General features: G+C 44.5%; 1 long non-coding RNA gene across 2 annotated transcripts in view; it reads right to left on the reverse strand.

Moving 5' to 3' along the window:
• Positions 1-16,547, reverse strand: part of LOC116536753 — an 86,923-nt gene extending 70,376 nt beyond the window's left edge. Inside the window, exons 1-2 of one of the 2 annotated variants that reach the window (XR_004262784.1) lie at positions 16,329-16,547; positions 14,474-14,571 (exon numbers count right to left, since the gene is read on the reverse strand). This is a non-coding gene — a long non-coding RNA (uncharacterized LOC116536753). The remainder of the gene's footprint in view (positions 1-14,473; positions 14,572-16,328) is intronic. The other variant, XR_004262782.1, reaches the window with a different exon arrangement.
• Positions 16,548-17,671: the final 1,124 nt, after the last annotated feature.

A 17,671-nucleotide genomic window follows, 5' to 3' on the forward strand; every position in this document is an offset into this window, starting at 1 on the left:
AACATGGTGAAATCCCATCTCTACTAAAAATACAAAAATCAGCCGGCCATGGCGGAGGGCGCCTGTAATCCCAGCTACTTGGGAGGCTGAGGCAGGAAAATTGCTTGAACCCGGGAGGCAGAGGTTGCGGTGAGGTGAGATCATGACATTGCACTCCAGCCTAGGCATTTAATAGTGAAACTCTGTCTCAGAGTAAATAAACAAACAAATAAAATAACTATCACTAATTGACTTAACAAGTAAGAAGGATAAAAGGAGAAATTCACCAGGAATTTCGACAGAGAACTAGAAACTAGGTTTAAAAGAGAATCAAGGCCGGGCGCAGTGGCTCAAGCCTGTAATCCCAGCACTGTGGGAGGCCGAGGCGGGTGGATCACGAGGTCAAGAGATCGAGACCATCCTGGTCAACATGGTGAAACCCCGTCTCTACTAAAAATACAAAAAATTAGCTGGGCATGGTGGCGCGTGCCTGTAATCCCAGGGACTCAGGAGGCTGAGGCAGGAGAATTGCCTGAACCCGGGAGGCAGAGGTTGCGGTGAGCCGAGACCGCGCCATTGCACTCCAGCCTGGGTAACAAGAGTTCCGGAAACTCCGTCTCAAAAAAAAAAAAAAAAAAAAGAGAGAGAATCAAATGGACATCCTAGAAAAATAAACTCCACATCTTATGCAATCAAATTTAAAATCTCAATTATGGTTTTATGATGCAGTTTACTGAAACTGGTTGGGTGAGATCCAACCATAGTATTAAAACTTGAGTCCAGGCACTGTGGCTCACACCTGTAATCCAAGCACTTTGGGAAGCCGAAATGGGCAGATCACCTGAGGTCAAGAGTTCGAGACCAGCCTGGCCAACATGGTGAAACCCTATCTCTACTAAAAAATACAAAAATTAGTCAGGCGTGGTGGTGCATGCCACCACCCCAGCTACTCCGGAGGCTGAGGAAGGAGAATCACTTTTACCCAGGGAGGCAGAGGTTTCAGTGAGCTGAGATCATGCTACTGCACTCCAGCCTGGGTGACAGAGTGAGACCCTGTCTCAGGGAAAAAAAAAAAAAACAAAAAAAAAAAAAAAAACTTGAGTGTCAGAATGTGATGAGACTTCAGAGATCAATAGTCCAACTCTCATGTTAAAGATGACAATACCTAGCCGGGTGCGGTGGCTCACGCCTGTAATCCCAGCACTTTGGGAGGCTGAGGTGGGTGGATCACGAGGTCAGGGGTTCGAGACCAGCATGACCAACACGGTGAAACCCCGTCTCTACTTAAAATTACAAAAATTAGCTGGGCGTGGTGGCACACACCTGTAATCCCAGAGACTTGGGAGGCTGAGGCAGGAGAATCGCTTGAACCAGGGAGACAGAGGTTGCAGTGAGCTGAGATCGTGCCACTGCACTCCAGCCTGGGTGACAGAGCCAGACCCCCCTCTCAAAAAAAAAAAAAAAAAGGTGACAATACCTGAAGCCCAGAGCAATAAAAAGGATGTGCCCAGACATGATACTACCTAGAAGCCAATGGGACGGAACAGCAGCCTCCTCACTTCTAGTTCAGCCATCTGATTCCAGCATCAGCTCAGCCCACCGTCACATCCAATTCAGGGTCAGAACCCTTGGTGAAATATTGTGATTTTATGAATATATAAATATGTATTTTGGCCGGGCACGGTGGCTCAAGCCTGTAATCCCAGCACTTTGGGAGGCCGAGGCGGGTGGATCACGAGGTCAAGAGATCGAGACCATCCTGGTCAACATGGTGAAACCCCATCTCTACTAAAAATACAAAAAATTAGCTGGGCATGGTGGCACGTGCCTGTAATCCCAGCTACTAAGGAGGCTGAGGCAGGAGAATTGCCTGAACCCAGGAGGTGGAGGTTGCAGTGAGCCGAGATCACGCCATTGCACTCCAGCCTGGGTAACAAGAGCGAACCCCCGTTTAAGAAAAAAAAAAAATAAAAAAAATACAGCATGTTAGGTACTCATTCACTCTGATCATGTAAGTAGGAAAAATCTGTTACAAACACTGGAAGAACTGCCCTCCCCACCCCGCCACACACACCCACACCCACACCCACACCCACACACAAACTATGACTGTACCTGATGTTCACCAGCACAGGCAGAGCAGGAACACATGTCAAAGAAGCAAGAAAGGTTGTGGCATTTTAAATGGGTACGTTCTAAAATTTCCATTTAAAAGCCAGCAGGGACTGTCACTTAAACCCCAGCAGTCAAATTATTTCTGAGTCCTCATAACATGGAGAAGAAAATGCATAGTATTATCATATACGTTGGTGATTAAAGGAAAAGATCCCACATTGCCCTCCCTGGAGGTAAAGAAAGAACAACAGCTGATCCTATGCATAGCTGTCAACAGGGCGCAAGGTGTTCCCTCAGTGAGCATGGCATTTTACTTTCCTCCACTGTTCTAAGGAAAAATGTCATCTGTTCTTTCAATCGTGTACAGATCTGAAGCACTGGGATTAGATGAGACGGCCACGCCCCTTCCTCTTTAGGAAATTCAGTAAGACTCTACTGTCTTTCCCCATTATGTTTTCCTGGTCAAATACCTGCATGCACAGCTGGGCTACTGGATAAGCAAAGCAGCTTCTGCAACCACAGATGCCAACCTCTGTGCCCAAGCCTACATTCAGAAATCCTACATACTAGCCGGGCGCAGTGGCTCAAGCCTGTAATCCCAGCACTTTGGGAGGCTGAGGCGGGTGGATCACGAGGTCAAGAGATCGAGACCATCCTGGTCAACATGGTGAAACCCCGTCTCTACTAAAAATACAAAAAATTAGCTGGGCATGGTAGCACGTGCCTGTAATCCCAGCTACTCAGGAGGCTGAGGCAGGAGAATTGCCTGAACCCAGGAGGCGGAGGTTGCGGTGAGCCGAGATCGCGCCATTGCACTCCAGCCTGGGTAACAAGAGCGAAACTCCGTCTAAAAAAAAATAAAAATAAAAAAAAATAAATAAATAAAATAAAAAAGAAATCCTACATACTGACCATGCCATGACAGTAAAGGAATTTTGAGTACATCATTAATCAGGAACAAAAACAGAATATTTTTATAAACATGTAATTCATTGTAAATATTTTCTAACGTAAGGACTGGTATTCAAATGATTGGAGAGTAATTCATTACCATCTAGTCCATCTTAAATGTGTACATTATAAAATTTCTGTTTAAAAGCCAACAGGCTAGGCGTGGTGGCTCATGCCTGTATTCCCAACACTTTGGAAGGCTAATGTGGGCGGAGCATTTGTGGTCAGGAGTTCAAGAGCAGCCTGGCCAACACGGTGAAACCCCGTCTCTACTAAAAATACAAAAACTAGCCAGGTGTGACAGCAGGGAGAAGAATCACTTGAACCCAGGTGGTGAAGGTTGCAGCAAGCTGAGACAGCACCACCACACTCCAGCCTAGGAGAGAGAGCGAGACTCCATCTCAAAAATATAAAAATATAGGCTGGGCATGGTGGCTCACGCCTGTAATCCCAGCATTTTGGGAGGCGGAGGCAGGAGGATCGCCTGACGTCAGGAGTTCGAGACCAGCCTGGCCAACAGGACGAAATCCTGTCTCTACTAAAAAAAAATGCAAAAAATTATCGGGGGGGAGGTGGTGGCATGTGCCTGTAGTCCCAGCTACCAGGGAGGCTGAGGCAGGAGAATCGTTTGAACCCGGAAGCCAGAGGTTGCAGTGAACTGAGATTACATCACTGCACTCCAGCCTAGGTGACAGGGTGAGGTGCCATCTCAAAAAATAAAAAATAAAATAAAAAATAAAAATAAAAGCCAACAGTAGGTCCATTCACATCAGTGTGGGACCTACGGCTCCTAAACTACCACCTTGAATTTATTAGTTGTTTCTCTGCCACAGCCTTTCTTCAATGTAAATATACTTGTGAGCTAATAATCCCTTCCCTCACTGAACTCAATCACTGTCCCACATGGTTGTTTTAACAAATACCAGCTCTACATTTATTTATGCTTTTCATATGGCTTTTGCTAGTATTTTAAGCTTTCACAGGAGGATGTATGGGTTTGTTCGCTTTCTCTCACTCTGTCTTTCTCTCTCTCCCACCACCCCACCCCCCGACAGAGACACAGTATAGTACATATAGACCATGTTATTTATACGTCAGTAAAAGTAATTTAGAATTCACATTGTGCATCATGTTGGCAGTACAGTATATAAAATGTTTTATGGTTGCTTATGACATTAAGCTAACTCTTTTAGAAAAACAAAAATTAACATCTTATTTTAGTCTGTTAAAGTACCTTGATTTGATACATTTTTAATAGATAAAAACACTGATTTCCTAACTCAAATTGTTGTGGCCTTCTGAAAATATTTAACTATGACTATCTGAGTTTATGTTGTCATTAAGTAAACAACAAACACTACACAGAATCCAATAAGAAAATGATCTACATGCAGGGTATGGTGAGATAAAAACTTAACCTTCTGTTGAATAAAATGAAAAGCATGACCATGCCATAAGAAAAAATTATAATTTTTACCATAAATTAAAATTTCAGAGGGGCAGGAAAAAAATTCTATTTTCACCCGCAAATGGCACAGCTGTTGTTTCAGCAGAGGATTACTCAGGTTGTGGATTTTTCATGCCTCCAGCTGTGTCAGCAGCCAATCTAGGACTGGCAAGAGGCAATAAGAGGTCACTGAGCGGTCATGAGGGGTCTTAAGACCCTTTAAGTGCCTCCTTTTCTTTTATACCTTTTGGTCACTTCATAGTACAGCTCTGCTCTGTCTCTAGGATTAGTGGAAATGGGTATGAATGGGGTAACAGTCACATCTGCTTCTTTTTTAACTGCTTCTAACAACTCTACTAAAACATTCAGATGTACACTGAAGCCAAGTTCTGGAAAAGCTAGAACTTATTCATGGTTATTATACTACCTCTGGAAAACTAGGATCTCTTCATACATGTTTTAGCATATTTCAATTGACTTCCTGCATTGGATACTGTAACTATACTTCTTCCTAATATAGTCTAGGTCCCAAAAAGGATCCTTTAATGGGTGGTGTATCAGATACAATTTAAATTCACCCACTCTGAAGAGTTTGTAAGAGCTGGGAAAGCATCAAACATTACAATTAGGTAAAGGACTATTGCTTCTCCATAGGAGAATGTCTTAAATTTTCAAACATGTTGAGGAAGAACATAGATGAACAGTTCCAATCAATCAGATCTCTTTTTGTTTCCTGACTCTCTCCTCTGCCAGAAAATGCCTTTGAAATCAGAGGATAGAGACAAATCAATGGCAAATACTTCAGGGTGCTTCGCAATGAGAAAGCCCCCACTGCCTAAGGCTATACACAGCAGCTTCCAGGATGAAGAGGGGTGGTGTTCCCTTTCCTAGTACTGAGGAGCTCCTTTCCCATCCCATAGCACCACCAATGGTACTTCCATTAGGCCAGCCCAAATTATCAATGCCAAAAGGAAAATGAGGCTGTCTTAGATAAACTTCAGATTTAAAAAAGTAGAAAGAGGGGCTGAGGATTTGGGAGGAGGGCCAAAGAAAGATGCTAGGAACCACAGAGCCATCTTAGGCTCATGTAGGTGCAATTAAACCCATGAGTGAGGTTCAGAACTGCACTCCCTTGCTGGTGATCTAAGTGGAATAAACCTGGTCACAGATTAAAGACCACATTGTCGAGCAGAGAGCTGAGCCCATCCTAGTAGAGATAGCCTCCAACCCACATAGCAGATCAGAGACACAAGTGAAGGTGGCCAAGGTCAGAAGACCTGCCCAGATCGAAAGAACTATCCAGCTGAGTCCTGCCCAAATTGCCAACCCACAGAATCAAGAACTAAATAAATGATGGTTGTTTAAAACCACTGAGTAGCCGGGCGCGGTGGCTCAAGCCTGTAATCCCAGCACATTGGGAGGCCGAGGTGGGTGGATCACGAGGTCAAGAGATCGAGACCATCCTGGTCAACATGGTGAAACCCCGTCTCTACTAAAAATACAAAAAATTAGCTGGGCATGGTGGCACGTGCCTGTAATCCCAGCTACTCAGGAGGCTGAGGCAGGAGAATTGCCTGAACCCAGGAGGCAGAGGTTGCGGTGAGCCGAGATGGTGCCATTGCACTCCAGCCTGGGTAACAAGAGCGAAACTCCGTCTCAAAAAAAAAAAAAAAAAAACCACTGAGTAAAGGCTGGGCGCGGTGGCTCATGCCTGTAATCCTAGCATTTTGGGAGGCCAAGGTGGGTGGATCACTTGAGGTCAGGAGTTCAAGACCAGCCTGGCCATCTTGGTGAAACCCCATCTTTAAAAAAAAAAAAAAAAAAAAAACCACTGAGTAAACCCATATTATGACGAGTTGTTGTTAAGCAACAAAATCTGAGTACAGATGGGCTCTTCATTAGTTCATTCATTCCAAGAACATTTACTAAATATCTTTTGTTTTCAAGTAGTGCCCCAATCGTTACTGGGGGTACAATGATTAATATGCATTACTACCTGCAATTAATGAATCACTTCCTCCAACCACTCTAAATGAGATGAATAACAAGATCTACTTAAAGGAAAGGAAGGCTCAAAGAGGCCAATTTTCAGCTGGCTTTTAAAGGAAAACTAGCAACTTGCCAGGTAGACAGGCATGAACATCAGAAATAGAACAAACAGCATGTGCAAAAGCATAGATGCAGGAAAGAACTCAAGGAATGTTCTAGGAATGGAAAATAGTTTAGGACAGATGGAGTGTGGGGAGGAAATGGCAGATGATAGAGCAGAGAAAACAGATTGAAGGCAAATAATGAAGGGTCTCACGTTGTAAATCATGCTTAGGGATTTGAATGCCTCTTGTAGGCAGTGGAGAGCTACAAATCGTTTTTAAGTAAGAAATGGCAATGATTAAATCTGCATTTTAGGAAAAGAAAAGCTGATGACAAATGGAAGATGGATTAGAGGCAAGAGTAGAATCAGGGAGATCAGATGGGAGGCTATTACTACAATCCTAAAGGGGGATTAAAGAACCAGAACCATCAGGTAGTAAATGTGGGGAAGAGGAGATGTCTATGATAGATGTTTCAGAGAAAGGAGAAAGACTCAGCAGCTTTGATGACCAACTAAACATGAGCTGTGAGGGTGATAAAAGTCATGCAGGAGAATCGCGGACGCTGCCAAGACTTCTACTTCAGAATCCTAGAGAAATGGTTAAATAAATTCATTAGGGTGGGAAAGCAGAAAAGCAGACTGGAGAGGAATAACACATGTTTCATATGAAAGGCACCTGTGGGACATCCAGAGGGAGATGTCCAGCCGGCAATTAACAAACACAGATCTGCAGCCTGACTTGAGGGATGGCAGTGGGAACGGGAAGCAACGATGTGAGGGTTGACGGGTCTGAAGAGTCCGAAGAACACGGGGCAGTGGGAGGTGGACAGTTCAAGACATTCAAGTGACAGAAAATGCAGACCTTTCGAGAAAAAGATGAAGAGAAAAAGCTAATCAATAGCAGGATCTTGAGGGGCTAAGGGAAGCCGCAGCACTGAACAGCAGCGACTATCCTTGGAGATGGAAGAGGGGAGGGGGAGAATCATTTGTCAAGCATAGATTACAAATTGCGAAAGTGTAGATATCCATCTATTTTGCCACATTCTTTCCTACAGATGAGTCATCACTGAGCTCTTCCCTATGGTTCCTCTCAATCTAGAGGGGTCCTGAGTAGAGGCCACTTGAGTCATAGCATCTATGTCCATATAAGCACCCTTTCTTCAAGTTCCTTTTCTGCCACCTGCTGCAGCAAAGGTGTGTATCACCAACTTCCACACTCAGGCCACATGTTTAAAATATGCTTAGTTAATTTACTACATCTTCCAAACAGACTGTCTCCATGTTTTCAGTTACTAAAAAGCAGTTGTTTTTTTTTTTTTTTTTTTTGAGACGGAGTTTCACTCATGTTACCCAGGCTGGAGTGCAATGGCGCGATCTCGGCCCACCGCAGCCTCCGCCTCCTGGGTTCAGGCAATTCTCCTGCCTCAGCCTCCTGAGTAGCTGGGATTACAGGCACGCACCACCATGCCCAGCTAATTTTTTTGTATTTTTAGTAGAGACGGGGTTTCACCATGTTGACCAAGATGGTCTCAATCTCTTGACCTCGTGATCCACCCGCCTCAGCCTCCCAAAGTGCTGGGATTACAGGCTTGAGCCACCGCACCCGGCGTTTTTTTTTTTTTTAATAAACCCAAAGTGGGCGAAAATTTCATAACAGAACACAAAAAACAATAGCCATTTTAAAAGGCAAAAATTGATTACTAGACTTCCACGTTATCACAAGATTCCATGAAGACTGTGAAAAGGCAAACCAGACTGGGAGAAAATATTTGTAACATATATATTTGACAAATGACTCATAGGCAGGACATAAAAGAACTTTTACAAGAAAACACAACCAATCAAAAAAAAAAAAACCCAACTCAAAAATGGGTAAAAGATTTGAAAAGTCACTTCACAAAAAGGATATATCCCAATACCCATAAGTATATGAAATAGTATTCAACATCATTACTTACCAGGAAATATAAATTAAAAGCACCAGGACCACCTCACATCCATCAGGATGGCTACTATCAAAAAACAGAAAATAAAGTGTTGGCGAGGATGTGGAGAAACTGAAACCCTTGTACACTGCCGGTAGGAATGTAAAATGGCTTGTGCCTTTATTCCCAGATACTCAGAAGGCTGAAGCAGGAGGATCGCTCAAGGCTAGGCATTTGAGATCAGCCTGGGCAATACGGCAAAAAAAAAAAATTATTTGGCTAGGCATAGTGTCACATGCCTATAGTCCCAGCTACTTGGGAGGCTAAGGAAGGAGGATCACTTGAGGCCAGGAGTTTGAGGCTACAGTGAGCTATGATAACACCACTATACTCCAGCCTGGGCAACAGAGTGAAATCCTATCTTTATTTTTTTTATTTATTATTATTTTTTTGAGACCGAGTCTCACTCTGTCACCCAGGCTGGAGTGCAGCCTCCGCCTCCCACGTTCAAGTGATTCTCCTGCCTCAGCCTCCCCAGAAGCTGGGATTACAGGCACCCACCACGACGCCGGGCTAATTTTTGTTATCTTTAGTAGAGACGGGGTTTCACCACGTTGGCCAGGCTGGTCTCTAACTCCTGACCTCAAATGATGTGCCTGCCTCAGCCTCCCAATGTGCTGGGATTACAAGCGTAAGCCACGTGCCTGGCCAACCCTGTCTTTAAAAACGTTTTAAATAAGGCCAGGCTCATTGACTCACGCCTGTAATCCCAGCACTTTGGGAGGCAGAGACGGGTGGATTACCTGAGGTCCGGAGTACCAGACCAGCCTGGCCAATATGGTGAAACCCCTTCTCTACTAAAAATACAATAATTAGGCCGGGCACGGACCCAGCACTTTGGGAGGCCAAGGTGTGTGGATCACCTGAGGTCGGGAGTTCAAGACCAGCCTGATCAACATGGAGAAACCCCATCTCTTCTGGAAGTACAAAAATTAGCTGGGCATGGTGGCACACACCTGTAATCCCAGCTACTCGGGAGGCTGAGGCAGGAGAATCACTTGAACCCGGCAGGCGGAGGTTGTGGTGAGCCAAGATCGCGCCGTTACACTCCAGCCTAGGCAACAAGAGCGAAACTCTTTCTCAAAAAAAATGAAAAAAATAAATTAAAAAAATTGAGATTCCTCCTTTGGATCCCCTCCCACGGCAGTGTGGGAGCTCAAAAAATAACAAATAAAATAAAAAATAATAAAATAATTTATAACATAATAAAATAAAAAATAAAATTAGCCAGGCATGGTGGTGGGCGCCTATAATCCCAGCTACTGGGGAGGCTGAGGCAGGAGGATCACTTGAACCCAGGAGGTGGAGGTTGCAGTGAGCAGAGATTGTGCCATTGTACTCCAGCCTGGACAAAGAGCAAAACTTGTCCGTCTCAAAAAAAAAAAAAAGAAAGAAAGAAAGAAAAAAAGAAAAGAAAAAAAAAACCTTTTAAATAAAAATTAAAAGAGGCCGGGCACGGTGGCTCACGCCTGTAATCCCAGCACTTTGGGAGGCCGAGGCGGGTGGATCACGAGGTCAAGAGATCAAGACCATCCTGGTCAACATGGTGAAACCCCGTCTCTACTAAAAATACAAAACATTAATTAGCTGGGCATGGTGGCTCGTGCCTGTAATCTCAGCTACTCAGGAGGTTGAGGCAGGAGAATTGCCTGAACCCAGGAGGCGGAGGTTGCGGTGAGCCGAGATCGCGCCATTGCACTCCAGCCTGGGTAACAAGAGCGAAACTCTGTCTCAAAAAAAAAAAAAAAAAATTAAAAGAGAATTAATTACCATACGACCCAGCAATTCCACTTCTGAGTATATGCCCAAAAGAACTGAAAGAACTTGAAGAGGCTATCTGTACATCTATGGTTCACAGCAGAGTTAGTCACAATAGCCAAAAGGTTAAAACCCAAGTGTCCATTGACAGATGAATGGATTAACAAAATGTGGCAGATACATACAATAGCTTATTTATCCTTGAAACTCAAGTTAAATGCATGCTACAACAAGGCTAAACCTTGAGAACGTTATCTAAGTGAAATAAGCCAGTTACAAAAGGCAAACGCTGTCTGATCTAGCTTATATGAGGTATATAGCCAAACCCATAGATGCAGAAGGTAGAATAGTGATTGCCAGTGGCTAAAGAAGGGGGAATTGGGTAATTACTGTCTAATGGGTACAGTTTCAGTTTTGCAAAATGAAGAGTTCTGGAGATGAGTGGTGGTGATGGTTAGACAACTTCCATGTACTTAATGTTACTAACTGTACACTCAAAAATGGTTGGCTGGGCCAAGTGGCTCATGCCTGTAATCCCAACACTTTGGGAGGCAGAGGCAGGTGAATCGCCTGAGGTCAGGACTTCAAGACCAGCCTGGCCAACACCGTGAGACCCCCGTCTCTATAAACAATACAAAACATAAGCAGGGCGTGGTGGTACTCGCCTGTAATCCCAGCTACTCAGGAGGCTGAGGCTGCAGTGAGCCGAGATCACACCACTGCACCCCAGCCTGGGCAACAGAGTAAGACTTTCTCTCTCAAAAAAAAAAAAAAAAGGTTAAGATGGTAAATTCTAAATATGCATATTTTCCCACAATTAGAATAAAATATGTTTTTTAAAAGCCCACAGAAAGATACCACTGTACACCTACCAAAATAGCTAAAATTTAAGAGACAGACAAAACCAAGTGTTAAAGTGTAGAGTCACTAACTGGAAAACTCATACAACACTACTGGGGAAATTTAAGTGGGTACAACCACTTTGGGAAACTGTTTGGCAAGATCTACTAAAGCTAAATATATATCTACCCTATGACCGTACAATTCCACTCCTTAAGTGTATGTTCAGAGAAATGATTGCACATGTGCACCAAAAGACATAAGCAAGAATGTTCATGGCTGCTTTATTGTATTAGCACCACTGAAAACAATCCAAAGAACCAACAGGGAAATGGAGAAACAAACTGTGCTATATGCATACCATGGAATGACTATCAGCAAGAGATTAGAACTGCTAATATGCAAAAACTTATGGATGAATCTCAGACTTTATGCCACATCTATGAAATTCTAGTGCCTGTCTATGTGTGATGAAAGACACACACGAGTTCCTGCTATAAGATACTATTTATATGGAGCTTATAAGACAAAACTAGCAGATGGAGTTTTTAAAAATCACAACGTGGTTACCTTTATATTGGAGGTAAGATGAATTCTGAACGGAAGTGGCAAGAGGAAATCTTCTGGAGTACTGGAAATCTACATCTTGATTCAGGCGATGGTCACATAGTATATACGCATGCAAAATTTCACTGAGCAATACACTTTATTTATTTATTTATTTATTTATTTATTTATTTTTCTTTTTGGAGACAGAGTCTCATTCTGTCATCCAGGCTGGAGTGCAGTGGTGCGATCTCAGCTCACTGCAATCTCCACTTCCTGGGTTCAAGTCATTCTCACTGAGCAGTACACTTTAGACCAGTACCTTTTACACACTTGATTATGTATGTTACATGTCAAAAGTCAAATATCTCTAAAGCACCTAAGGGCTCTACAACGAGTATACTGTAATTCCAACAAGGAATAAAATATCAATCTTGCGGTTTTCCTTTTTGACTGAGAAGATGAGACTGTTCCTGTTAGATAAGTGGAGGGTTAGATATGTACATCCCAATTTCCCGAGTCAGATAATGAATTCAAGTCTCATGCAGTGCAAAATTATGTGTTCCAAAATGTTCCAGAGCTTTCCTGAAGCCTCTCCTTATCCACGCATTCTTTAAAGTAAGAACCCTTCAATATTTAGTGTAATCTATACTTTGAGTGTGAGCTCCCAATTTGCTTTCTACTGGTAAGTGTGAAATTTATTTCCTTTTTTTTATTTATTTATTTATTTATTTATTTATTTATTTATTTGAGACGAGATCTTACTGTCACATCCAGGCTGGAGTGCAGTGGTGTGATCATGGTTCACTGCAGCCTCGACCTCCCAGGCTCAAGGGATGCTCCTACCTCACCCTCCCGAATGGGTAGGACTAGAGGTACACATAGCAACAAGTGCACATCACCATGCCTGGCTAGTTTTTGTAATTTTTTTTGTAGATACAGGGTGTTGCCATGTTGTCTAGGTTGGTCTTGAACTCCCAGGCTCAAGCGATCCTCCAATCTGAGCTTCCCAAAGTGCTGGGATTCCAGGCTTGAGCCACTGCACCCAGTTTTAATTTATTTTTTAAGCTTCAAGAACAGCATCCAAGTTTATTTAACACCCTCATTAGAAGGAGCAAAACAAATCCCTCCTCAGCTGTAAAGGCAGAATGTCACATTCCAACATTGTGATAATAGTGCACCCACCCCACCCCTTGCATCCCCAACAAAGAGAAAGTTTCATTCTCTTGTGCAGTCATTTTGATGCCTGACTCTTAACACAGCCAACACAATAATTTTAGCATCTCTGTGAAAGTACCAAGAGCAGCTGGGCACGGTGACTCACGCCTATAATCCCAACACGTTGGGAGACCGAGGTGGATGGATCACCTGAGGTCAGGAGTTTGAGACCAGCCTGGCCAACATGGCAAAAACCCATCTCTACTAAAAATACAAAAATTAATCAGGTGTGGTGGCATTTAACCAGGCTGGTTAAATGTAAAAAAAATTTTAAGTTGATACAGCCGCTCGGGAGGCTGAGGCAGGGGAATAACTTGAACCCAGGAGGCGGAGGTTGCACTGAGCCAATATTGTGCCATTGCACTCCAGCCTGGGTGACAGAGCAAGACTCCATCTCAAAAAAAAAAAAGAAAAAGAAAACACCAATAGCTATGGCCCACCATTCCCAAGAAAAGAAAGTAAAAGCCAACAAAGGTAAGCGTTTTCTTCCCTTTGTCGTCTTCTGCCCTTCATCATAAAGAGTTGCTCAGCTGTTGAAAAAGACGGTAATGGTAATATGCAAAATGTTTACATTTTAATGAGAATCAAAGGCAAATTCTTCTGAACTGTGTCACAATGAATAAGATTACAAACTTGTATCTCATTGGCACATAACTGGTCCTTATTTTAGTCAAGCAGGCAAATTAGTGGGCCTGTAAAAACAGCGAGGTAGGAGGAGAAAAATCATCCAAGGGTTAATAACAGAAGGGCTTGGCTTAGAAGAAGCCTCCTAATGCATCTGTATTCTATGAGTGTCACATCATTTGTGTTACCTCAGTTCAACAGTAAGATGCAGTTTTATTAAAAGCTGATACTGGGATGGGTGCAGTGGCTCACGCCTGTAGTCCTAACACGGTGGGAGACCGAGGTCGGTGGATCACCTGAGCCCAGGAGTTCAAGACCAGCCTGGACAACGTGGCAGAACCCTGTTTGTACAAAAAAATACAAAAATGACCCCGGAGTGCTAGTGCACACCTGTAGTCCCAGCTACTCAGGAGGCTGAGGTGGGAAGATCACTTGAGCCCAGGAGGTTGTAGTGAGCTGAGATCGTGCCATTGCACTCCATCTGCGTGACAAAGCCAAACCCTGTCTCAAAAAAAATTTTTTAAGCTGATATTGTTATTGATTCATCCAGGTGACTCTTTTAACATTATCCCAAATGAAATTAGTCAGAAAATTGGCCATTTTATATAGTTTCAGGAAAAGTGTTTTGAAAAGCAAATATCAAACTGGTTAAATGCAAAGCCACAGGGTCACAATGGAAAAACAACTCTTTTAGAACAGTGAAAAATCATGTAATATAATGACACGCAGTATTTTTATTTAAATACATTGTTAGAAATAGATTGGACCCGGTTTCTCCTCAGAGGTTACGTCAAAATACATTTAACTTCATAGAAGTTTATGTAAGTGTCAAAATATTGAACGTAAGAGCAAATGGGTTAGTACTACTGGAATGCAGTAATTACAAAGCTGGATAGATGGATTAATTGTCCTACATACCTGTGGCTTTTCGGATTCCTGTGCTTGCTTACTCATGTACATTGGACTCTTTCAGAAGCCACTTCTGGAAGCTCCCGGTTTGGCTTCTACACTGCCACCTGTAGACACAAAAAAGAAATAAATCATGTATTATTCGTCAACAATGCATCTTTTCTAGGCGTCTAACGGACATTTGGGGAAAAAGTAGCAAAATATTTGTTCCAAAAGACAAAAATGTTCTTTCTCCTCTGTGTGGAAAATTTTTAAGGCGTCCTTTTCCCCAGCGGTATGATAATTTGACTAGAAATTGAAACATGTAAGTCTCTGATCATCAGCTGCTATGCACCACTCTGATCGGATCATTGAAGAGATGGAGTCGCAGAACTCAACTTAACAGCCATTTCAAGACCTGTCGTTTAAAATTAGAAGAAAACTTCACCACTTTGTTCATCTGGTAATTCAGAATTCTGTAAACTGACACAAAGAAAGATCAGGGGAAATTCAGGCGAAGGTTACTTTACCACAGGTTGTAAGTTGTCTATTTAAAATAACATTAATTCTAACCTGAAGTACAATTTAGTCCAATCCAAACGGCAGTCTGGTGGGTATTTTCATCGGAATGCCCTACCCTTGATTTGAATATGAATTATTTCGAAGGGTCTTTCTGAAACCCCAAGGATTTTAATACAGGTAGGTCCTTTTCTTCCAAAAAAAAAAAAAAAGAAAAGGAACAAACAGGAATAAAAATTCACGAGCAACTATCAGGAAGTCCAAGCAGCCATGAGACGTGCGCGCGTGTGTGTGTGTGTGAGAGACAGAGAGAGAGAGAGACAGAGAGACCGACCGACAGACACACACTTGAGATTCCGGAGTTAATTGCGAAGAACAAACCGCGCCGCGAAGCTTTTTTACCTCCTCCAAGTCCCAGTCTAAGAATAAGTAATCCCCGCTCCAGCACCTTTAGCCAAAGACACAAACACCACCACCTCCACCTACCTAGGCGAGACAGCGCCAAAAGCCACCGAGCGAGCACGCCAGCCAGGCCCGCTATCCCGCAAACCCCGGAGCTTCTTTATCCCCAGCAGAGATCCGCCCCACTTACCCGTAATTTACTTTAACGCCTAGAAAGCCTGATTTGGTTCACGGAATTGGAGCAAATACAAGAAAATCAAGGACAGTCACACGCAACACTCTCCCTTCCCTCTCATCCCCGAACACGCGCTGGACTATCCCAAGAGGGTCTTTGGGAACCCGCCAGAGACCATACTGCTCCCACGTGCCTCCATTAAACCCTCGTCCAAACGTGCACAAGGCGCCAAGGGCATGTGCAGAATCAGCCTTCAGAGTAAGTTCAGCAAATCCATTCCCTAACCCCGAGAGCGCGCGGGAGCACCCTGACGCAAGCCCCGGCCCCGACAGACAATACTCAAGCAACTCCAGCCTTTCGCGCACACGCCCCGACCCGTCCAGCCACCACCATCTCCTCCCAAGGTCCCTACAGTCTTCGGGCCGGGAGCAGGGGACGTCCTGACGGTTGCTGGGTGTGGACTGCGAAGAGAAGGGCAACCTGCACACACCACCGATACTGCGGGCCGGGTGGGAGATCTCAGTTCTCCAAAGCCCCACCGGTACTTGGCTCCTCAGAAGGGATGAGGTGGGGACAGTGGGACCGAAACAGTGAACCCTACGGGAGGCAGCTTTTCAGTACCTCTCCCCCACCTAGGCGCAGAAGCGCGCACATCACCGGGCCCTGCACCTTCCTTCTGGCCCTGGACCTGCCCAGCCCTTGCCCCCAAGCGCAGTGGCCTGGAAAAGCGGGTAGCCGGCCCGCGGTGGCCAGGGCAGCGGGCAGAGCGCCGCGCTCGGGGGTGCCCACCTGCGCTCAGGGTCGTCGCTGCTGCTGGTGCGCCCGCCGCTGTGCAGTCTCCAGCTCCAGGAGGAGAAGGAGGTGCGGCGGTGAAGCCCCTGGACTCCACGCGCCTACTCGCGCCCGGGAGCGGCGGTCCTCATTTCCCTTCGTCCAGGTTGGCGAGCCACCCACCTAGCCCGCAGATTCTGCCAGTCCCGCCGACCGCCAGAGCCTAAGCTATCCTCTCCGCCCCTTTCCCGCCGCCCCGCGCTGCGCTGCGCTGCGCTCCGCCCCCTGCCCGCCCATCCCTGCTGGGGCCCAGCCGGGGGCTGCGGGCGCCGCGCCTCGTGCCGCAGATTTCGGGTTCTTGGGTCTATGGCAATAGAAAGGGGGTGGGAGGGCCGGGGTGCGGCCCTGGGGTCCGCCCCAACCCCGCTCTCCCAGCCCGTTCCCCACTCCGGGGGCCCGCGGCGGCCGCCCGTGGCTAAGGGTGTGGGCACCGCGCACTCAGCCCCCGCTCTTCCGGCGTCTCCCCGCAGGGCACCTTCCATGGCCCCGAGGGTGCCTCGTGTCTTAGAGGGAAGGGGGTTGGTGAAGCGGGGTGGAGTGAGCTTGAGAGTGGAGGCGAAGAAATTATCATATGAATTGCCAGGGGATGCAAGTTGCTGCCTGTGCCCTGTTTCTGTTGCATTTAACTACCTGGATGTGCTGCTTTCCTTGCTACAACCGCAGTAATATTCAGAAGCATGAATATAAGATTTCCAAGTTAATTGGTTGTAGGGTGGTTGGGTTTTTTTTTTAATGTAATGATAGCAGAAGACAACAGATTCATTCTTTTTAAAAACTTACTTTACATATATGTATAATATATAAAGCCACATTTCTAATTTTAAAAATAGCAAAATATAAGTTACAGAACAGCTGTGTTTTACAGAAACAGATCCAGTGTGTATGTGTTATTTAAACCCACTGTAATTATATTAATTGGTTCGTTTTAAAGTGTATTTTAGATATTTCTTAAAACGAACTCAGAATTTAGGGATTAGAAACCCCTGAGTTTTAATTTGGCTTTTTGTCATAGTTCTAAAACGTCAATTTCATGGAAATTACTAAACGGGGTTGTTTAGAAAAACGGATTCTTTTTCTTCCAGGTTGGCAGCATTTTTTGATCTGGCAAAGGACAGATTTTTTTAAGATAAGAAATAATAAAATTCTCATTCATTTTCTGATGATGGAATATCTGGTCTGGTAGCTTTTTCTTTCGCGTTTCTCTCTTTGAGGCAAACTTCCTTTCGGTTTCTTCTCACACGTTCTTCTTCCAAAATTTCTCTTAAATATAGGCAGTTTAAGCCGTGATTTTTGAGCCTTTG

This window comes from Sapajus apella, unplaced genomic scaffold (assembly GCF_009761245.1).
Source record: "Sapajus apella isolate SASKATOON/1434 unplaced genomic scaffold, GSC_monkey_1.0 scaffold103, whole genome shotgun sequence".
NCBI lineage: Eukaryota > Metazoa > Chordata > Mammalia > Primates > Cebidae > Sapajus > Sapajus apella.